Below are 21,134 nucleotides of genomic sequence, written 5' to 3'. Positions count from 1 at the left end.
TTTATTCTGTGACCATGTAGTCTGGATGGACAAAATGCGAGCTGAGCGCTAGTGTATCGACGCAGGGAAATCTACTCCAGATCCCCCACGAGGGGCTGCGTAACACTTTGGTAGAAGCCTGGAGTGATGCTGGCTTCTTCTTTGAGCCTGTTCTTCTTGGGGGTTGCCAGAGTGGATCATCTGCCTCCATCTCACCCTGCCCCTAGCATTCTCCTCTGTCACAGCAACCCTCTTCATGTCCTCCTCAACTAGATCCATGAACTTTCTCTTCTGTATTTTTCTTTTCCTCCTGCCTAGCAGCTCCATATTTTACACCCTTTTCCCAGTATATCTTATTTTCCTCCTCTGCACATTTCCAAACCACCGCAGCCTTACCGGTCTAACTTTGTCTCCAAACCGCTCAACCCCAGCTGTCCCTCTGACATAGTCAGTTCTAATCTTTTTCCATCCTGGACACTCCCAACATAAAAAAACTTACCATCTTCAACTCTGACAACTCCATCTCGGCCTCTCGTCTTTTCCTCCGTGCCACAGTCATAAAACAATACATCAGAGCAGTTCTCACCACCGTCCTGTAAAGCTTGCCTTTCACACCTGCTGCTATCCTGGTGTCACAATCACCCCTTTATTTGGTCTCCACCCACATCTTCCCTTCAAAGTACTCCTTCCCTTGTTAGCACATTACCATTTCCACCCTTAATGACTTTAAACTGCTGTCCATCCTTTCCAGCTTCATCTCTCTGCCATACCAATTGGTACAAGTCCCTTTCTCCATGCTTAGTGTCAAGGCTCACCTTGAACTCACTATAAGGCTTTTCCTTTGCCATTGGTCTAGCACCCCTAGCATTCTTATTTACACGACAACATTACTTTTTCTTTTCCTTCCTTTTCCTTTGAATGCTTCCCTGAAGTGATGACACAAAGCCTTGAAAAGTGAGTATAATGAGTAAAGTCATAGACATAATGAGACAAAACCAATGGATTGGATGCAGAATTTGCTGGTGAGCATCTCAGGGATATGCAAAGGGTCACTGGAGAATGCGGGTATCGATCCCGCTACCTCTCGCATGCTAAGCGAGCGCTCTCCCATTTGAGCTAATTCCCCTTTGACGGTTGGGGATTGTAGCTTCATCTTGTCATATGGACCTTTAACTCCGGCGGATCTAAAAAGGACACCTCGCCTTCATTGGTTTCTGGGCATGCCAACTACAACAAGACCCCGTGGTAGAATCACTGCGCATACGAGACATTAAGGACCAACTCTAGTCTGGGCACTACACATTATGCTGGGAGACTGTCACCGTTTGTGGAAGCACCTTTCAGCTGCTTCTGGAGAAAAAGAGATGTCAGACTGGACTGGGGGCATTGCTGCGTGACTCTTGGCTGCCATGGGCCAGTATTGTGAAGGTAAGAGGGGAGACAATCACCTCAGATGGACAAACACTGATGAGGTTTAAAGCCAGCGTTAACCTGACAGTACCTGAAAGGTACTCAGAGGAGACGTGCAAATAAACATTTGCCAAAGGAAGCCACATGCGTTCGTTTGGAGCACTGACTATTCTGGAAACAAAGTATCTTTTGGCCATTGTATTAGCAGACCATTCTCTTTAACGTGACCTGTGCAACAAGACCACATGGTGAACTATAGGGAGTACTGAGCCAAAGAAGAGCTGAGGCATTGCATCATGCCTACTTTGGCAGCCAATCTCACAACATGCATTAAGATAAGTAGAAAGAGGACTCGACGAGGATGGGATTCGAACCCACACGTGCAGAGCACAATGGATTAGCAGTCCATCGCCTTAACCTCTCGGCCACCTCATCTCGTGGCTGCAGTTTCTTTGCCAGCAGAATTAGGAATTTATTCTGTGACCATGTAGTGTGGATGGACAAAATGCGAGCTGAGCGCTAGTGTATCGACGCAGGGAAATCTACTCCAGATCCCCCACGAGGGGCTGCGTAACACTTTGGTAGAAGCCTGGAGTGATGCTGGCTTCTTCTTTGAGCCTGTTCTTCTTGGGGGTTGCCAGAGTGGATCATCTGCCTCCATCTCACCCTGCCCCTAGCATTCTCCTCTGTCACAGCAACCCTCTTCATGTCCTCCTCAACTAGATCCATGAACTTTCTCTTCTGTATTTTTCTTTTCCTCCTGCCTAGCAGCTCCATATTTTACACCCTTTTCCCAGTATATCTTATTTTCCTCCTCTGCACATTTCCAAACCACCGCAGCCTTACCGGTCTAACTTTGTCTCCAAACCGCTCAACCGCAGCTGTCCCTCTGACATAGTCAGTTCTAATCTTTTTCCATCCTGGACACTCCCAACATAAAAAAACTTACCATCTTCAGCTCTGACAACTCCATCTCGGCCTCTCGTCTTTTCCTCCGTGCCACAGTCATAAAACAATACATCAGAGCAGTTCTCACCACCGTCCTGTAAAGCTTGCCTTTCACACCTGCTGCTATCCTGGTGTCACAATCACCCCTTTATTTGGTCTCCACCCACATCTTCCCTTCAAAGTACTCCTTCCCTTGTTAGCACATTACCATTTCCACCCTTAATGACTTTAAACTGCTGTCCATCCTTTCCAGCTTCATCTCTCTGCCATACCAATTGGTACAAGTCCCTTTCTCCATGCTTAGTGTCAAGGCTCACCTTGAACTCACTATAAGGCTTTTCCTTTGCCATTGGTCTAGCACCCCTAGCATTCTTATTTACACGACAACATTACTTTTTCTTTTCCTTTGAATGCTTCCCTGAAGTGATGACACAAAGCCTTGAAAAGTGAGTATAATGAGTAAAGTCATAGACATAATGAGACAAAACCAATGGATTGGATGCAGAATTTGCTGGTGGGCATCTCGGGGGTGTGCAAAGGGTCACTGGAGAATGCGGGTATCGATCCCGCTACCTCTCGCATGCTAAGCGAGCGCTCTCCCATTTGAGCTAATTCCCCTTTGACGGTTGGGGATTGTAGCTTCATCTTGTCATATGGACCTTTATCTCCGGCGGATCTAAAAAGGACGCCTCGCCTTCATTGGTTTCTGGGCATGCCAACTACAACAAGACCCCGTGGTAGAATCACTGCGCATACGAGACATTAAGGACCAACTCTAGTCTGGGCACTACACATTATGCTGGGAGACTGTCACCGTTTGTGGAAGCACCTTTCAGCTGCTTCTGGAGAAAAAGAGATGTCAGACTGGACTGGGGGCATTGCTGCGTGACTCTTGGCTGCCATCGGCCAGTATTGTGAAGGTAAGAGGGGAGACAATCACCTCAGATGGACAAACACTGATGAGGTTTAAAGCCAGCGTTAACCTGACAGTACCTGAAAGGTACTCAGAGGAGACGTGCAAATAAACATTTGCCAAAGGAAGCCACATGCGTTCGTTTGGAGCACTGACTATTCTGGAAACAAAGTATCTTTTGGCCATTGTATTAGCAGACCATTCTCTTTAACGTGACCTGTGCAACAAGACCACATGGTGAACTATAGGGAGTACTGAGCCAAAGAAGAGCTGAGGCATTGCATCATGCTACTTTGGCAGCCAATCTCACAACATGCATTAAGATAAGTAGAAAGAGGACTCGACGAGGATGGGATTCGAACCCACGCGTGCAGAGCACAATGGATTAGCAGTCCATCGCCTTAACCTCTCGGCCACCTAATCTCGTGGCTGCAGCTTCTTTGCCAGCAGAATTGGGAATTTATTCTGTGACCATGTAGTCTGGATGGACAAAATGCGAGCTGAGCGCTAGTGTATCGACGCAGTGAAATCTACTCCACATCCCCCACGAGGGGCTGCGTAACACTTTGGTAGAAGCCTGGAGTGATGCTGGCTTCTTCTTTGAGCCTGTTCTTCTTGGGGGTTGCCAGAGTGGATCATCTGCCTCCATCTCACCCTGCCCCTAGCATTCTCCTCTGTCACAGCAACCCTCTTCATGTCCTCCTCAACTAGATCCATGAACTTTCTCTTCTGTATTTTTCTTTTCCTCCTGCCTAGCAGCTCCATATTTTACACCCTTTTCCCAGTATATCTTATTTTCCTCCTCTGCACATTTCCAAACCACCGCAGCCTTACCGGTCTAACTTTGTCTCCAAACCGCTCAACCCCAGCTGTCCCTCTGACATAGTCAGTTCTAATCTTTTTCCATCCTGGACACTCCCAACATAAAAAAACTTACCATCTTCAACTCTGACAACTCCATCTCGGCCTCTCGTCTTTTCCTCCGTGCCACAGTCATAAAACAATACATCAGAGCAGTTCTCACCACCGTCCTGTAAAGCTTGCCTTTCACACCTGCTGCTATCCTGGTGTCACAAATCACCCCTTTATTTGGTCTCCACCCACATCTTCCCTTCAAAGTACTCCTTCCCTTGTTAGCACATTACCATTTCCACCCTTAATGACTTTAAACTGCTGTCCATCCTTTCCAGCTTCATCTCTCTGCCATACCAATTGGTACAAGTCCCTTTCTCCATGCTTAGTGTCAAGGCTCACCTTGAACTCACTATAAGGCTTTTCCTTTGCCATTGGTCTAGCACCCCTAGCATTCTTATTTACACGACAACATTACTTTTTCTTTTCCTTCCTTTTCCTTTGAATGCTTCCCTGAAGTGATGACACAAAGCCCTGAAAAGTGAGTATAATGAGTAAAGTCATAGACATAATGAGACAAAACCAATGGATTGGATGCAGAATTTGCTGGTGGGCATCTCGGGGATGTGCAAAGGGTCACTGGAGAATGCGGGTATCGATCCCGCTACCTCTCGCATGCTAAGCGAGCGCTCTCCCATTTGAGCTAATTCCCCTTTGTCGGTTGGGGATTGTAGCTTCATCTTGTCATATGGACCTTTAACTCCGGCAGATCTAAAAAGGACGCCTCGCCTTCATGGGTTTCTGGGCATGCCAACTACAACAAGACCCCGTGGTAGAATCACTGCGCATACGAGACATTAAGGACCAACTCTAGTCTGGGCACTACACATTATGCTGGGAGACTGTCACCGTTTGTGGAAGCACCTTTCAGCTGCTTCTGGAGAAAAAGAGATGTCAGACTGGACTGGGGGCATTGCTGCGTGACTCTTGGCTGCCATGGGCCAGTATTGTGAAGGTAAGAGGGGAGACAATCACCTCAGATGGACAAACACTGATGAGGTTTAAAGCCAGCGTTAGCCTGACAGTACCTGAAAGGTACTCAGAGGAGACGTGCAAATAAACATTTGCCAAAGGAAGCCACATGCGTTCGTTTGGAGCACTGACTATTCTGGAAACAAAGTATCTTTTGGCCATTGTATTAGCAGACCATTCTCTTTAACGTGACCTGTGCAACAAGACCACATGGTGAACTATAGGGAGTACTGAGCCAAAGAAGAGCTGAGGCATTGCATCATGCCTACTTTGGCAGCCAATCTCACAACATGCATTAAGATAAGTAGAAAGAGGACTCGACGAGGATGGGATTCGAACCCACGCGTGCAGAGCACAATGGATTAGCAGTCCATCTCCTTAACCTCTCGGCCACCTCATCTCATTGCTGCAGTTTCTTTGCCAGCAGAATTGGGAATTTATTCTGTGACCATGTAGTCTGGATGGACAAAATGCGAGCTGAGCGCTAGTGTATCGACGCAGGGAAATCTACTCCAGATCCCCCACGAGGGGCTGCGTAACACTTTGGTAGAAGCCTGGAGTGATGCTGGCTTCTTCTTTGAGCCTGTTCTTCTTGGGGGTTGCCAGAGTGGATCATCTGCCTCCATCTCACCCTGCCCCTAGCATTCTCCTCTGTCACAGCAACCCTCTTCATGTCCTCCTCAACTAGATCCATGAACTTTCTCTTCTGTATTTTTCTTTTCCTCCTGCCTAGCAGCTCCATATTTTACACCCTTTTCCCAGTATATCTTATTTTCCTCCTCTGCACATTTCCAAACCACCGCAGCCTTACCGGTCTAACTTTGTCTCCAAACCGCTCAACCCCAGCTGTCCCTCTGACATAGTCAGTTCTAATCTTTTTCCATCCTGGACACTCCCAACATAAAAAAACTTACCATCTTCAACTCTGACAACTCCATCTCGGCCTCTCGTCTTTTCCTCCGTGCCACAGTCATAAAACAATACATCAGAGCAGTTCTCACCACCGTCCTGTAAAGCTTGCCTTTCACACCTGCTGCTATCCTGGTGTCACAAATCACCCCTTTATTTGGTCTCCACCCACATCTTCCCTTCAAAGTACTCCTTCCCTTGTTAGCACATTACCATTTCCACCCTTAATGACTTTAAACTGCTGTCCATCCTTTCCAGCTTCATCTCTCTGCCATACCAATTGGTACAAGTCCCTTTCTCCATGCTTAGTGTCAAGGCTCACCTTGAACTCACTATAAGGCTTTTCCTTTGCCATTGGTCTAGCACCCCTAGCATTCTTATTTACACGACAACATTACTTTTTCTTTTCCTTTGAATGCTTCCCTGAAGTGATGACACAAAGCCTTGAAAAGTGAGAATAATGAGTAAAGTCATAGACATAATGAGACAAAACCAATGGATTGGATGCAGAATTTGCTGGTGGGCATCTCGGGGATGTGCAAAGGGTCACTGGAGAATGCGGGTATCGATCCCGCTACCTCTCGCATGCTAAGCGAGCACTCTCCCATTTGAGCTAATTCCCCTTTGTCGGTTGGGGATTGTAGTTTCATCTTGTCATATGGACCTTTAACTCCGGCAGATCTAAAAAGGACGCCTCGCCTTCATGGGTTTCTGGGCATGCCAACTACAACAAGACCCCGTGGTAGAATCACTGCGCATACGAGACATTAAGGACCAACTCTAGTCTGGGCACTACACATTATGCTGGGAGACTGTCACCGTTTGTGGAAGCACCTTTCAGCTGCTTCTGGAGAAAAAGAGATGTCAGACTGGACTGGGGGCATTGCTGCGTGACTCTTGGCTGCCATGGGCCAGTATTGTGAAGGTAAGAGGGGAGACAATCACCTCAGATGGACAAACACTGATGAGGTTTAAAGCCAGCGTTAACCTGACAGTACCTGAAAGGTACTCAGAGGAGACGTGCAAATAAACATTTGCCAAAGGAAGCCACATGCGTTCGTTTGGAGTACTGACTATTCTGGAAACAAAGTATCTTTTGGCCATTGTATTAGCAGACCATTCTCTTTAACGTGACCTGTGTAACAAGACCACATGGTGAACTATAGGGAGTACTGAGCCAAAGAAGAGCTGAGGCATTGCATCATGCCTACTTTGGCAGCCAATCTCACAACATGCATTAAGATAAGTAGAAAGAGGACTCGACGAGGATGGGATTCGAACCCACGCGTGCAGAGCACAATGGATTAGCAGTCCACCGCCTTAACCTCTCGGCCACCTCATCTCATTGCTGCAGTTTCTTTGCCAGCAGAATTGGGAATTTATTCTGTGACCATGTAGTCTGGATGGACAAAATGCGAGCTGAGCGCTAGTGTATCGACGCAGGGAAATCTACTCCAGATCCCCCACGAGGGGCTGCGTAACACTTTGGTAGAAGCCTGGAGTGATGCTGGCTTCTTCTTTGAGCCTGTTCTTCTTGGGGGTTGCCAGAGTGGATCATCTGCCTCCATCTCACCCTGCCCCTAGCATTCTCCTCTGTCACAGCAACCCTCTTCATGTCCTCCTCAACTAGATCCATGAACTTTCTCTTCTGTATTTTTCTTTTCCTCCTGCCTAGCAGCTCCATATTTTACACCCTTTTCCCAGTATATCTTATTTTCCTCCTCTGCACATTTCCAAACCACCGCAGCCTTACCGGTCTAACTTTGTCTCCAAACCGCTCAACCCCAGCTGTCCCTCTGACATAGTCAGTTCTAATCTTTTTCCATCCTGGACACTCCCAACATAAAAAAACTTACCATCTTCAACTCTGACAACTCCATCTCGGCCTCTCGTCTTTTCCTCCGTGCCACAGTCATAAAACAATACATCAGAGCAGTTCTCACCACCGTCCTGTAAAGCTTGCCTTTCACACCTGCTGCTATCCTGGTGTCACAAATCACCCCTTTATTTGGTCTCCACCCACATCTTCCCTTCAAAGTACTCCTTCCCTTGTTAGCACATTACCATTTCCACCCTTAATGACTTTAAACTGCTGTCCATCCTTTCCAGCTTCATCTCTCTGCCATACCAATTGGTACAAGTCCCTTTCTCCATGCTTAGTGTCAAGGCTCACCTTGAACTCACTATAAGGCTTTTCCTTTGCCATTGGTCTAGCACCCCTAGCATTCTTATTTACACGACAACATTACTTTTTCTTTTCCTTCCTTTTCCTTTGAATGCTTCCCTGAAGTGATGACACAAAGCCTTGAAAAGTGAGTATAATGAGTAAAGTCATAGACATAATGAGACAAAACCAATGGATTGGATGCAGAACCTGCTGGTGAGCATCTCGGGGATGTGCAAATGGTCACTGGAGAATGCGGGTATCGATCCCGCTACCTCTCGCATGCGAAGCGAGCGCTCTCCCATTTGAGCTAATTCCCCTTTGTCGGTTGGGGATTGTAGCTTCATCTTGTCATATGGAACTTTAACTCCGGGGGATCTAAAAAGGACGCCTCGCCTTCATGGGTTTCTGGGCATGCCAACTACAACAAGACCCCGTGGTAGAATCACTGCGCATACGAGACATTAAGGACCAACTCTAGTCTGGGCACTACACATTATGCTGGGAGACTGTCACCGTTTGTGGAAGCACCTTTCAGCTGCTTCTGGAGAAAAAGAGATGTCAGACTGGACTGGGGGCATTGCTGCGTGACTCTTGGCTGCCATCGGCCAGTATTGTGAAGGTAAGAGGGGAGAAAATCACCTCAGATGGACAAACACTGATGAGGTTTAAAGCCAGCGTTAACCTGACAGTACCTGAAAGGTACTCAGAGGAGACGTGCAAATAAACATTTGCCAAAGGAAGCCACATGCGTTCGTTTGGAGCACTGACTATTCTGGAAACAAAGTATCTTTTGGCCATTGTATTAGCAGACCATTCTCTTTAACGTGACCTGTGCAACAAGACCACATGGTGAACTATAGGGAGTACTGAGCCAAAGAAGAGCTGAGGCATTGCATCATGCCTACTTTGGCAGCCAATCTCACAACATGCATTAAGATAAGTAGAAAGAGGACTCGACGAGGATGGGATTCGAACCCACGCGTGCAGAGCACAATGGATTAGCAGTCCATCGCCTTAACCTCTCGGCCACCTCATCTCATTGCTGCAGTTACTTTGCCAGCAGAATTGGGAATTTATTCTGTGACCATGTAGTGTGGATGGACAAAATGCGAGCTGAGCGCTAGTGTATCGACGCAGTGAAATCTACTCCAGATCCCCCACGAGGGGCTGCGTAACACTTTGGTAGAAGCCTGGAGTGATGCTGGCTTCTTCTTTGAGCCTGTTCTTCTTGGGGGTTGCCAGATTGGATCATCTGCCTCCATCTCACCCTGCCCCTAGCATTCTCCTCTGTCACAGCAACCCTCTTCATGTCCTCCTCAACTAGATCCATGAACTTTCTCTTCTGTATTTTTCTTTTCCTCCTGCCTAGCAGCTCCATATTTTACACCCTTTTCCCAGTATATCTTATTTTCCTCCTCTGCACATTTCCAAACCACCGCAGCCTTACCGGTCTAACTTTGTCTCCAAACCGCTCAACCCCAGCTGTCCCTCTGACATAGTCAGTTCTAATCTTTTTCCATCCTGGACACTCCCAACATAAAAAAACTTACCATCTTCAACTCTGACAACTCCATCTCGGCCTCTCGTCTTTTCCTCCGTGCCACAGTCATAAAACAATACATCAGAGCAGTTCTCACCACCGTCCTGTAAAGCTTGCCTTTCACACCTGCTGCTATCCTGGTGTCACAAATCACCCCTTTATTTGGTCTCCACCCACATCTTCCCTTCAAAGTACTCCTTCCCTTGTTAGCACATTACCATTTCCACCCTTAATGACTTTAAACTGCTGTCCATCCTTTCCAGCTTCATCTCTCTGCCATACCAATTGGTACAAGTCCCTTTCTCCATGCTTAGTGTCAAGGCTCACCTTGAACTCACTATAAGGCTTTTCCTTTGCCATTGGTCTAGCACCCCTAGCATTCTTATTTACACGACAACATTACTTTTTCTTTTCCTTTGAATGCTTCCCTGAAGTGATGACACAAAGCCTTGAAAAGTGAGAATAATGAGTAAAGTCATAGACATAATGAGACAAAACCAATGGATTGGATGCAGAATTTGCTGGTGGGCATCTCGGGGATGTGCAAAGGGTCACTGGAGAATGCGGGTATCGATCCCGCTACCTCTCGCATGCTAAGCGAGCGCTCTCCCATTTGAGCTAATTCCCCTTTGTCGGTTGGGGATTGTAGTTTCATCTTGTCATATGGACCTTTAACTCCGGCAGATCTAAAAAGGACGCCTCGCCTTCATGGGTTTCTGGGCATGCCAACTACAACAAGACCCCGTGGTAGAATCACTGCGCATACGAGACATTAAGGACCAACTCCAGTCTGGGCACTACACATTATGCTGGGAGACTGTCACCATTTGTGGAAGCACCTTTCAGCTGCTTCTGGAGAAAAAGAGATGTCAGACTGGACTGGGGGCATTGCTGCGTGACTCTTGGCTGCCATGGGCCAGTATTGTGAAGGTAAGAGGGGAGACAATCACCTCAGATGGACAAACACTGATGAGGTTTAAAGCCAGCGTTAACCTGACAGTACCTGAAAGGTACTCAGAGGAGACGTGCAAATAAACATTTGCCAAAGGAAGCCACATGCGTTCGTTTGGAGCACTGACTATTCTGGAAACAAAGTATCTTTTGGCCATTGTATTAGCAGACCATTCTCTTTAACGTGACCTGTGCAACAAGACCACATGGTGAACTATAGGGAGTACTGAGCCAAAGAAGAGCTGAGGCATTGCATCATGCCTACTTTGGCAGCCAATCTCACAACATGCATTAAGATAAGTAGAAAGAGGACTCGACGAGGATGGGATTCGAACCCACGCGTGCAGAGCACAATGGATTAGCAGTCCATCGCCTTAACCTCTCGGCCACCTCATCTCATGGCTGCAGTTTCTTTGCCAGCAGAATTGGGAATTTATTCTGTGACCATGTAGTCTGGATGGACAAAATGCGAGCTGAGCGCTAGTGTATCGACGCAGTGAAATCTACTCCAGATCCCCCACGAGGGGCTGCGTAACACTTTGGTAGAAGCCTGGAGTGATGCTGGCTTCTTCTTTGAGCCTGTTCTTCTTGGGGGTTGCCAGAGTGGATCATCTGCCTCCATCTCACCCTGCCCCTAGCATTCTCCTCTGTCACAGCAACCCTCTTCATGTCCTCCTCAACTAGATCCATGAACTTTCTCTTCTGTATTTTTCTTTTCCTCCTGCCTAGCAGCTCCATATTTTACACCCTTTTCCCAGTATATCTTATTTTCCTCCTCTGCACATTTCCAAACCACCGCAGCCTTACCGGTCTAACTTTGTCTCCAAACCGCTCAACCCCAGCTGTCCCTCTGACATAGTCAGTTCTAATCTTTTTCCATCCTGGACACTCCCAACATAAAAAAACTTACCATCTTCAACTCTGACAACTCCATCTCGGCCTCTCGTCTTTTCCTCCGTGCCACAGTCATAAAACAATACATCAGAGCAGTTCTCACCACCGTCCTGTAAAGCTTGCCTTTCACACCTGCTGCTATCCTGGTGTCACAAATCACCCCTTTATTTGGTCTCCACCCACATCTTCCCTTCAAAGTACTCCTTCCCTTGTTAGCACATTACCATTTCCACCCTTAATGACTTTAAACTGCTGTCCATCCTTTCCAGCTTCATCTCTCTGCCATACCAATTGGTACAAGTCCCTTTCTCCATGCTTAGTGTCAAGGCTCACCTTGAACTCACTATAAGGCTTTTCCTTTGCCATTGGTCTAGCACCCCTAGCATTCTTATTTACACGACAACATTACTTTTTCTTTTCCTTCCTTTTCCTTTGAATGCTTCCCTGAAGTGATGACACAAAGCCTTGAAAAGTGAGTATAATGAGTAAAGTCATAGACATAATGAGACAAAACCAATGGATTGGATGCAGAATTTGCTGGTGGGCATCTCGGGGATGTGCAAAGGGTCACTGGAGAATGCGGGTATCGATCCCGCTACCTCTCGCATGCTAAGCGAGCGCTCTCCCATTTGAGCTAATTCCCCTTTGACGGTTGGGGATTGTAGCTTCATCTTGTCATATGGACCTTTAACTCCGGCGGATCTAAAAAGGACGCCTCGCCTTCATTGGATTCTGGGCATGCCAACTACAACAAGACCCCGTGGTAGAATCACTGCGCATACGAGACATTAAGGACCAACTCTAGTCTGGGCACTACACATTATGCTGGGAGACTGTCACCGTTTGTGGAAGCACCTTTCAGCTGCTTCTGGAGAAAAAGAGATGTCAGACTGGACTGGGGGCATTGCTGCGTGACTCTTGGCTGCCATCGGCCAGTATTGTGAAGGTAAGAGGGGAGACAATCACCTCAGATGGACAAACACTGATGAGGTTTAAAGCCAGCGTTAACCTGACAGTACCTGAAAGGTACTCAGAGGAGACGTGCAAATAAACATTTGCCAAAGGAAGCCACATGCGTTCGTTTGGAGCACTGACTATTCTGGAAACAAAGTATCTTTTGGCCATTGTATTAGCAGACCATTCTCTTTAACGTGACCTGTGCAACAAGACCACATGGTGAACTATAGGGAGTACTGAGCCAAAGAAGAGCTGAGGCATTGCATCATGCCTACTTTGGCAGCCAATCTCACAACATGCATTAAGATAAGTAGAAAGAGGACTCGACGAGGATGGGATTCGAACCCACGCGTGCAGAGCACAATGGATTAGCAGTCCATCGCCTTAACCTCTCGGCCACCTCATCTCGTGGCTGCAGTTTCTTTGCCAGCAGAATTGGGAATTTATTCTGTGACCATGTAGTCTGGATGGACAAAATGCGAGCTGAGCGCTAGTGTATCGACGCAGGGAAATCTACTCCAGATCCCCCACGAGGGGCTGCGTAACACTTTGGTAGAAGCCTGGAGTGATGCTGGCTTCTTCTTTGAGCCTGTTCTTCTTGGGGGTTGCCAGAGTGGATCATCTGCCTCCATCTCACCCTGCCCCTAGCATTCTCCTCTGTCACAGCAACCCTCTTCATGTCCTCCTCAACTAGATCCATGAACTTTCTCTTCTGTATTTTTCTTTTCCTCCTGCCTAGCAGCTCCATATTTTACACCCTTTTCCCAGTATATCTTATTTTCCTCCTCTGCACATTTCCAAACCACCGCAGCCTTACCGGTCTAACTTTGTCTCCAAACCGCTCAACCCCAGCTGTCCCTCTGACATAGTCAGTTCTAATCTTTTTCCATCCTGGACACTCCCAACATAAAAAAACTTACCATCTTCAACTCTGACAACTCCATCTCGGCCTCTCGTCTTTTCCTCCGTGCCACAGTCATAAAACAATACATCAGAGCAGTTCTCACCACCGTCCTGTAAAGCTTGCCTTTCACACCTGCTGCTATCCTGGTGTCACAAATCACCCCTTTATTTGGTCTCCACCCACATCTTCCCTTCAAAGTACTCCTTCCCTTGTTAGCACATTACCATTTCCACCCTTAATGACTTTAAACTGCTGTCCATCCTTTCCAGCTTCATCTCTCTGCCATACCAATTGGTACAAGTCCCTTTCTCCATGCTTAGTGTCAAGGCTCACCTTGAACTCACTATAAGGCTTTTCCTTTGCCATTGGTCTAGCACCCCTAGCATTCTTATTTACACGACAACATTACTTTTTCTTTTCCTTCCTTTTCCTTTGAATGCTTCCCTGAAGTGATGACACAAAGCCTTGAAAAGTGAGTATAATGAGTAAAGTCATAGACATAATGAGACAAAACCAATGGATTGGATGCAGAATTTGCTGGTGGGCATCTCGGGGATGTGCAAAGGTTCACTGGAGAATGCGGGTATCGATCCCGCTACCTCTCGCATGCTAAGCGAGCGCTCTCCCATTTGAGCTAATTCCCCTTTGTCGGTTGGGGATTGTAGCTTCATCTTGTCATATGGACCTTTAACTCCGGCAGATCTAAAAAGGACGCCTCGCCTTCATGGGTTTCTGGGCATGCCAACTACAACAAGACCCCGTGGTAGAATCACTGCGCATACGAGACATTAAGGACCAACTCTAGTCTGGGCACTACACATTATGCTGGGAGACTGTCACCGTTTGTGGAAGCACCTTTCAGCTGCTTCTGGAGAAAAAGAGATGTCAGACTGGACTGGGGGCATTGCTGCGTGACTCTTGGCTGCCATGGGCCAGTATTGTGAAGGTAAGAGGGGAGACAATCACCTCAGATGGACAAACACTGATGAGGTTTAAAGCCAGCGTTAACCTGACAGTACCTGAAAGGTACTCAGAGGAGACGTGCAAATAAACATTTGCCAAAGGAAGCCACATGCGTTCGTTTGGAGCACTGACTATTCTGGAAACAAAGTATCTTTTGGCCATTGTATTAGCAGACCATTCTCTTTAACGTGACCTGTGCAACAAGACCACATGGTGAACTATAGGGAGTACTGAGCCAAAGAAGAGCTGAGGCATTGCATCATGCCTACTTTGGCAGCCAATCTCACAACATGCATTAAGATAAGTAGAAAGAGGACTCGACGAGGATGGGATTCGAACCCACGCGTGCAGAGCACAATGGATTAGCAGTCCATCGCCTTAACCTCTCGGCCACCTCATCTCGTGGCTGCAGTTTCTTTGCCAGCAGAATTGGGAATTTATTCTGTGACCATGTAGTCTGGATGGACAAAATGCGAGCTGAGCGCTAGTGTATCGACGCAGGGAAATCTACTCCAGATCCCCCACGAGGGGCTGCGTAACACTTTGGTAGAAGCCTGGAGTGATGCTGGCTTCTTCTTTGAGCCTGTTCTTCTTGGGGGTTGCCAGAGTGGATCATCTGCCTCCATCTCACCCTGCCCCTAGCATTCTCCTCTGTCACAGCAACCCTCTTCATGTCCTCCTCAACTAGATCCATGAACTTTCTCTTCTGTATTTTTCTTTTCCTCCTGCCTAGCAGCTCCATATTTTACACCCTTTTCCCAGTATATCTTATTTTCCTCCTCTGCACATTTCCAAACCACCGCAGCCTTACCGGTCTAACTTTGTCTCCAAACCGCTCAACCCCAGCTGTCCCTCTGACATAGTCAGTTCTAATCTTTTTCCATCCTGGACACTCCCAACATAAAAAAACTTATCATCTTCAACTCTGACAACTCCATCTCGGCCTCTCGTCTTTTCCTCCGTGCCACAGTCATAAAACAATACATCAGAGCAGTTCTCACCACCGTCCTGTAAAGCTTGCCTTTCACACCTGCTGCTATCCTGGTGTCACAAATCACCCCTTTATTTGGTCTCCACCCACATCTTCCCTTCAAAGTACTCCTTCCCTTGTTAGCACATTACCATTTCCACCCTTAATGACTTTAAACTGCTGTCCATCCTTTCCAGCTTCATCTCTCTGCCATACCAATTGGTACAAGTCCCTTTCTCCATGCTTAGTGTCAAGGCTCACCTTGAACTCACTATAAGGCTTTTCCTTTGCCATTGGTCTAGCACCCCTAGCATTCTTATTTACACGACAACATTACTTTTTCTTTTCCTTCCTTTTCCTTTGAATGCTTCCCTGAAGTGATGACACAAAGCCTTGAAAAGTGAGTATAATGAGTAAAGTCATAGACATAATGAGACAAAACCAATGGATTGGATGCAGAACCTGCTGGTGAGCATCTCGGGGATGTGCAAATGGTCACTGGAGAATGCGGGTATCGATCCCGCTACCTCTCGCATGCGAAGCGAGCGCTCTCCCATTTGAGCTAATTCCCCTTTGTCGGTTGGGGATTGTAGCTTCATCTTGTCATATGGAACTTTAACTCCGGGGGATCTAAAAAGGACGCCTCGCCTTCATGGGTTTCTGGGCATGCCAACTACAACAAGACCCCGTGGTAGAATCACTGCGCATACGAGACATTAAGGACCAACTCTAGTCTGGGCACTACACATTATGCTGGGAGACTGTCACCGTTTGTGGAAGCACCTTTCAGCTGCTTCTGGAGAAAAAGAGATGTCAGACTGGACTGGGGGCATTGCTGCGTGACTCTTGGCTGCCATGGGCCAGTATTGTGAAGGTAAGAGGGGAGACAATCACCTCAGATGGACAAACACTGATGAGTTTTAAAGCCAGCGTTAACCTGACAGTACCTGAAAGGTACTCAGAGGAGACGTGCAAATAAACATTTGCCAAAGGAAGACACATGCGTTCGTTTGGAGCACTGACTATTCTGGAAACAAAGTATCTTTTGGCCATTGTATTAGCAGACCATTCTCTTTAACGTGACCTGTGCAACAAGACCACATGGTGAACTATAGGGAGTACTGAGCCAAAGAAGAACTGAGGCATTGCATCATGCCTACTTTGGCAGCCAATCTCACAACATGCATTAAGATAAGTAGAAAGAGGACTCGACGAGGATGGGATTCGAACCCACGCGTGCAGAGCACAATGGATTAGCAGTCCATCGCCTTAACCTCTCGGCCACCTCATCTCATTGCTGCAGTTTCTTTGCCAGCAGAATTGGGAATTTATTCTGTGACCATGTAGTCTGGATGGACAAAATGCGAGCTGAGCGCTAGTGTATCGACGCAGGGAAATCTACTCCAGATCCCCCACGAGGGGCTGCGTAACACTTTGGTAGAAGCCTGGAGTGATGCTGGCTTCTTCTTTGAGCCTGTTCTTCTTGGGGGTTGCCAGAGTGGATCATCTGCCTCCATCTCACCCTGCCCCTAGCATTCTCCTCTGTCACAGCAACCCTCTTCATGTCCTCCTCAACTAGATCCATGAACTTTCTCTTCTGTATTTTTCTTTTCCTCCTGCCTAGCAGCTCCATATTTTACACCCTTTTCCCAGTATATCTTATTTTCCTCCTCTGCACATTTCCAAACCACCGCAGCCTTACCGGTCTAACTTTGTCTCCAAACCGCTCAACCCCAGCTGTCCCTCTGACATAGTCAGTTCTAATCTTTTTCCATCCTGGACACTCCCAACATAAAAAAACTTACCATCTTCAACTCTGACAACTCCATCTCGGCCTCTCGTCTTTTCCTCCGTGCCACAGTCATAAAACAATACATCAGAGCAGTTCTCACCACCGTCCTGTAAAGCTTGCCTTTCACACCTGCTGCTATCCTGGTGTCACAAATCACCCCTTTATTTGGTCTCCACCCACATCTTCCCTTCAAAGTACTCCTTCCCTTGTTAGCACATTACCATTTCCACCCTTAATGACTTTAAACTGCTGTCCATCCTTTCCAGCTTCATCTCTCTGCCATACCAATTGGTACAAGTCCCTTTCTCCATGCTTAGTGTCAAGGCTCACCTTGAACTCACTATAAGGCTTTTCCTTTGCCATTGGTCTAGCACCCCTAGCATTCTTATTTACACGACAACATTACTTTTTCTTTTCCTTTGAATGCTTCCCTGAAGTGATGACACAAAGCCTTGAAAAGTGAGAATAATGAGTAAAGTCATAGACATAATGAGACAAAACCAATGGATTGGATGCAGAATTTGCTGGTGGGCATCTCGGGGATGTGCAAAGGGTCACTGGAGAATGCGGGTATCGATCCCGCTACCTCTCGCATGCTAAGCGAGCGCTCTCCCATTTGAGCTAATTCCCCTTTGTCGGTTGGGGATTGTAGCTTCATCTTGTCATATGGACCTTTAACTCCGGCAGATCTAAAAAGGACGCCTCGCCTTCATGGGTTTCTGGGCATGCCAACTACAACAAGACCCCGTGGTAGAATCACTGCGCATACGAGACATTAAGGACCAACTCTAGTCTGGGCACTACACATTATGCTGGGAGACTGTCACCGTTTGTGGAAGCACCTTTCAGCTGCTTCTGGAGAAAAAGAGATGTCAGACTGGACTGGGGGCATTGCTGCGTGACTCTTGGCTGCCATGGGCCAGTATTGTGAAGGTAAGAGGGGAGACAATCACCTCAGATGGACAAACACTGATGAGGTTTAAAGCCAGCGTTAACCTGACAGTACCTGAAAGGTACTCAGAGGAGACGTGCAAATAAACATTTGCCAAAGGAAGCCACATGCGTTCGTTTGGAGTACTGACTATTCTGGAAACAAAGTATCTTTTGGCCATTGTATTAGCAGACCATTCTCTTTAACGTGACCTGTGCAACAAGACCACATGGTGAACTATAGGGAGTACTGAGCCAAAGAAGAGCTGAGGTATTGCATCATGCCTACTTTGGCAGCCAATCTCACAACATGCATTAAGATAAGTAGAAAGAGGACTCGACGAGGATGGGATTCGAACCCACGCGTGCAGAGCACAATGGATTAGCAGTCCATCGCCTTAACCTCTCGGCCACCTCATCTCGTGGCTGCAGTTTCTTTGCCAGCAGAATTGGGAATTTATTCTGTGACCATGTAGTCTGGATGGACAAAATGCGAGCTGAGCGCTAGTGTATCGACGCAGGGAAATCTACTCCAGATCCCCCACGAGGGGCTGCGTAACACTTTGGTAGAAGCCTGGAGTGATGCTGGCTTCTTCTTTGAGCCTGTTCTTCTTGGGGGTTGCCAGAGTGGATCATCTGCCTCCATCTCACCCTGCCCCTAGCATTCTCCTCTGTCACAGCAACCCTCTTCATGTCCTCCTCAACTAGATCCATGAACTTTCTCTTCTGTATTTTTCTTTTCCTCCTGCCTAGCAGCTCCATATTTTACACCCTTTTCCCAGTATATCTTATTTTCCTCCTCTGCACATTTCCAAACCACCGCAGCCTTACCGGTCTAACTTTGTCTCCAAACCGCTCAACCCCAGCTGTCCCTCTGACATAGTCAGTTCTAATCTTTTTCCATCCTGGACACTCCCAACATAAAAAAACTTACCATCTTCAACTCTGACAACTCCATCTCGGCCTCTCGTCTTTTCCTCCGTGCCACAGTCATAAAACAATACATCAGAGCAGTTCTCACCACCGTCCTGTAAAGCTTGCCTTTCACACCTGCTGCTATCCTGGTGTCACAAATCACCCCTTTATTTGGTCTCCACCCACATCTTCCCTTCAAAGTACTCCTTCCCTTGTTAGCACATTACCATTTCCACCCTTAATGACTTTAAACTGCTGTCCATCCTTTCCAGCTTCATCTCTCTGCCATACCAATTGGTACAAGTCCCTTTCTCCATGCTTAGTGTCAAGGCTCACCTTGAACTCACTATAAGGCTTTTCCTTTGCCATTGGTCTAGCACCCCTAGCATTCTTATTTACACGACAACATTACTTTTTCTTTTCCTTCCTTTTCCTTTGAATGCTTCCCTGAAGTGATGACACAAAGCCTTGAAAAGTGAGTATAATGAGTAAAGTCATAGACATAATGAGACAAAACCAATGGATTGGATGCAGAACCTGCTGGTGAGCATCTCGGGGATGTGCAAATGGTCACTGGAGAATGCGGGTATCGATCCCGCTACCTCTCGCATGCGAAGCGAGCGCTCTCCCATTTGAGCTAATTCCCCTTTGTCGGTTGGGGATTGTAGCTTCATCTTGTCATATGGAACTTTAACTCCGGGGGATCTAAAAAGGACGCCTCGCCTTCATGGGTTTCTGGGCATGCCAACTACAACAAGACCCCGTGGTAGAATCACTGCGCATACGAGACATTAAGGACCAACTCTAGTCTGGGCACTACACATTATGCTGGGAGACTGTCACCGTTTGTGGAAGCACCTTTCAGCTGCTTCTGGAGAAAAAGAGATGTCAGACTGGACTGGGGGCATTGCTGCGTGACTCTTGGCTGCCATGGGCCAGTATTGTGAAGGTAAGAGGGGAGACAATCACCTCAGATGGACAAACACTGATGAGTTTTAAAGCCAGCGTTAGCCTGACAGTACCTGAAAGGTACTCAGAGGAGACGTGCAAATAAACATTTGCCAAAGGAAGCCACATGCGTTCGTTTGGAGCACTGACTATTCTGGAAACAAAGTATCTTTTGGCCATTGTATTAGCAGACCATTCTCTTTAACGTGACCTGTGCAACAAGACCACATGGTGAACTATAGGGAGTACTGAGCCAAAGAAGAGCTGAGGTATTGCATCATGCCTACTTTGGCAGCCAATCTCACAACATGCATTAAGATAAGTAGAAAGAGGACTCGACGAGGATGGGATTCGAACCCACGCGTGCAGAGCACAATGGATTAGCAGTCCATCGCCTTAACCTCTCGGCCACCTCATCTCATTGCTGCAGTTTCTTTGCCAGCAGAATTGGGAATTTATTCTGTGACCATGTAGTCTGGATGGACAAAATGCGAGCTGAGCGCTAGTGTATCGACGCAGGGAAATCTACTCCAGATCCCCCACGAGGGGCTGCGTAACACTTTGGTAGAAGCCTGGAGTGATGCTGGCTTCTTCTTTGAGCCTGTTCTTCTTGGGGGTTGCCAGAGTGGATCATCTGCCTCCATCTCACCCTGCCCCTAGCATTCTCCTCTGTCACAGCAACCCTCTTCATGTCCTCCTCAACTAGATCCATGAACTTTCTCTTCTGTATTTTTCTTTTCCTCCTGCCTAGCAGCTCCATATTTTACACCCTTTTCCCAGTATATCTTATTTTCCTCCTCTGCACATTTCCAAACCACCGCAGCCTTACCGGTCTAACTTTGTCTCCAAACCGCTCAACCCCAGCTGTCCCTCTGACATAGTCAGTTCTAATCTTTTTCCATCCTGGACACTCCCAACATAAAAAAACTTACCATCTTCAACTCTGACAACTCCATCTCGGCCTCTCGTCTTTTCCTCCGTGCCACAGTCATAAAACAATACATCAGAGCAGTTCTCACCACCGTCCTGTAAAGCTTGCCTTTCACACCTGCTGCTATCCTGGTGTCACAAATCACCCCTTTATTTGGTCTCCACCCACATCTTCCCTTCAAAGTACTCCTTCCCTTGTTAGCACATTACCATTTCCACCCTTAATGACT

The 21,134-nt window shown here is 47.2% G+C and overlaps 19 non-coding genes across 19 annotated transcripts; all 19 read right to left on the bottom strand.

Moving 5' to 3' along the window:
* Positions 1–1,032: 1,032 nt before the first annotated feature.
* Positions 1,033–1,105, bottom strand: trnaa-agc (transfer RNA alanine (anticodon AGC)). The gene has a single exon. It is a non-coding gene; the product is annotated as a tRNA-Ala (tRNA).
* A 637-nt stretch (positions 1,106–1,742) lies between these two features.
* On the bottom strand, positions 1,743–1,824 carry trnas-gcu (transfer RNA serine (anticodon GCU)). The gene has a single exon. It is a non-coding gene; the product is annotated as a tRNA-Ser (tRNA).
* Positions 1,825–2,882: 1,058 nt separating this feature from the next.
* Positions 2,883–2,955, bottom strand: trnaa-agc (transfer RNA alanine (anticodon AGC)). Its single transcript has one exon. It is a non-coding gene; the product is annotated as a tRNA-Ala (tRNA).
* A 1,787-nt stretch (positions 2,956–4,742) lies between these two features.
* Positions 4,743–4,815, bottom strand: trnaa-agc (transfer RNA alanine (anticodon AGC)). The gene has a single exon. It is a non-coding gene; the product is annotated as a tRNA-Ala (tRNA).
* Positions 4,816–7,303: 2,488 nt separating this feature from the next.
* Positions 7,304–7,385, bottom strand: trnas-gcu (transfer RNA serine (anticodon GCU)). The gene has a single exon. It is a non-coding gene; the product is annotated as a tRNA-Ser (tRNA).
* A 1,069-nt stretch (positions 7,386–8,454) lies between these two features.
* Positions 8,455–8,527, bottom strand: trnaa-cgc (transfer RNA alanine (anticodon CGC)). Its single transcript has one exon. It is a non-coding gene; the product is annotated as a tRNA-Ala (tRNA).
* Positions 8,528–9,164: 637 nt separating this feature from the next.
* trnas-gcu (transfer RNA serine (anticodon GCU)) lies at positions 9,165–9,246 on the bottom strand. Its single transcript has one exon. It is a non-coding gene; the product is annotated as a tRNA-Ser (tRNA).
* A 1,059-nt stretch (positions 9,247–10,305) lies between these two features.
* Positions 10,306–10,378, bottom strand: trnaa-agc (transfer RNA alanine (anticodon AGC)). The gene has a single exon. It is a non-coding gene; the product is annotated as a tRNA-Ala (tRNA).
* A 637-nt stretch (positions 10,379–11,015) lies between these two features.
* Positions 11,016–11,097, bottom strand: trnas-gcu (transfer RNA serine (anticodon GCU)). Its single transcript has one exon. It is a non-coding gene; the product is annotated as a tRNA-Ser (tRNA).
* A 1,069-nt stretch (positions 11,098–12,166) lies between these two features.
* trnaa-agc (transfer RNA alanine (anticodon AGC)) lies at positions 12,167–12,239 on the bottom strand. The gene has a single exon. It is a non-coding gene; the product is annotated as a tRNA-Ala (tRNA).
* Positions 12,240–12,876: 637 nt separating this feature from the next.
* trnas-gcu (transfer RNA serine (anticodon GCU)) lies at positions 12,877–12,958 on the bottom strand. The gene has a single exon. It is a non-coding gene; the product is annotated as a tRNA-Ser (tRNA).
* A 1,069-nt stretch (positions 12,959–14,027) lies between these two features.
* trnaa-agc (transfer RNA alanine (anticodon AGC)) lies at positions 14,028–14,100 on the bottom strand. Its single transcript has one exon. It is a non-coding gene; the product is annotated as a tRNA-Ala (tRNA).
* A 637-nt stretch (positions 14,101–14,737) lies between these two features.
* Positions 14,738–14,819, bottom strand: trnas-gcu (transfer RNA serine (anticodon GCU)). Its single transcript has one exon. It is a non-coding gene; the product is annotated as a tRNA-Ser (tRNA).
* A 1,069-nt stretch (positions 14,820–15,888) lies between these two features.
* Positions 15,889–15,961, bottom strand: trnaa-cgc (transfer RNA alanine (anticodon CGC)). Its single transcript has one exon. It is a non-coding gene; the product is annotated as a tRNA-Ala (tRNA).
* A 637-nt stretch (positions 15,962–16,598) lies between these two features.
* Positions 16,599–16,680, bottom strand: trnas-gcu (transfer RNA serine (anticodon GCU)). Its single transcript has one exon. It is a non-coding gene; the product is annotated as a tRNA-Ser (tRNA).
* Positions 16,681–17,739: 1,059 nt separating this feature from the next.
* trnaa-agc (transfer RNA alanine (anticodon AGC)) lies at positions 17,740–17,812 on the bottom strand. The gene has a single exon. It is a non-coding gene; the product is annotated as a tRNA-Ala (tRNA).
* A 637-nt stretch (positions 17,813–18,449) lies between these two features.
* trnas-gcu (transfer RNA serine (anticodon GCU)) lies at positions 18,450–18,531 on the bottom strand. The gene has a single exon. It is a non-coding gene; the product is annotated as a tRNA-Ser (tRNA).
* Positions 18,532–19,600: 1,069 nt separating this feature from the next.
* Positions 19,601–19,673, bottom strand: trnaa-cgc (transfer RNA alanine (anticodon CGC)). The gene has a single exon. It is a non-coding gene; the product is annotated as a tRNA-Ala (tRNA).
* Positions 19,674–20,310: 637 nt separating this feature from the next.
* Positions 20,311–20,392, bottom strand: trnas-gcu (transfer RNA serine (anticodon GCU)). Its single transcript has one exon. It is a non-coding gene; the product is annotated as a tRNA-Ser (tRNA).
* Between the last annotated feature and the right edge of the window lie 742 nt (positions 20,393–21,134).

Source organism: Maylandia zebra, linkage group LG3, assembly GCF_041146795.1.
Source record: "Maylandia zebra isolate NMK-2024a linkage group LG3, Mzebra_GT3a, whole genome shotgun sequence".
NCBI lineage: Eukaryota > Metazoa > Chordata > Actinopteri > Cichliformes > Cichlidae > Maylandia > Maylandia zebra.
This window is presented reverse-complemented; position numbering and strand designations above follow the sequence as displayed.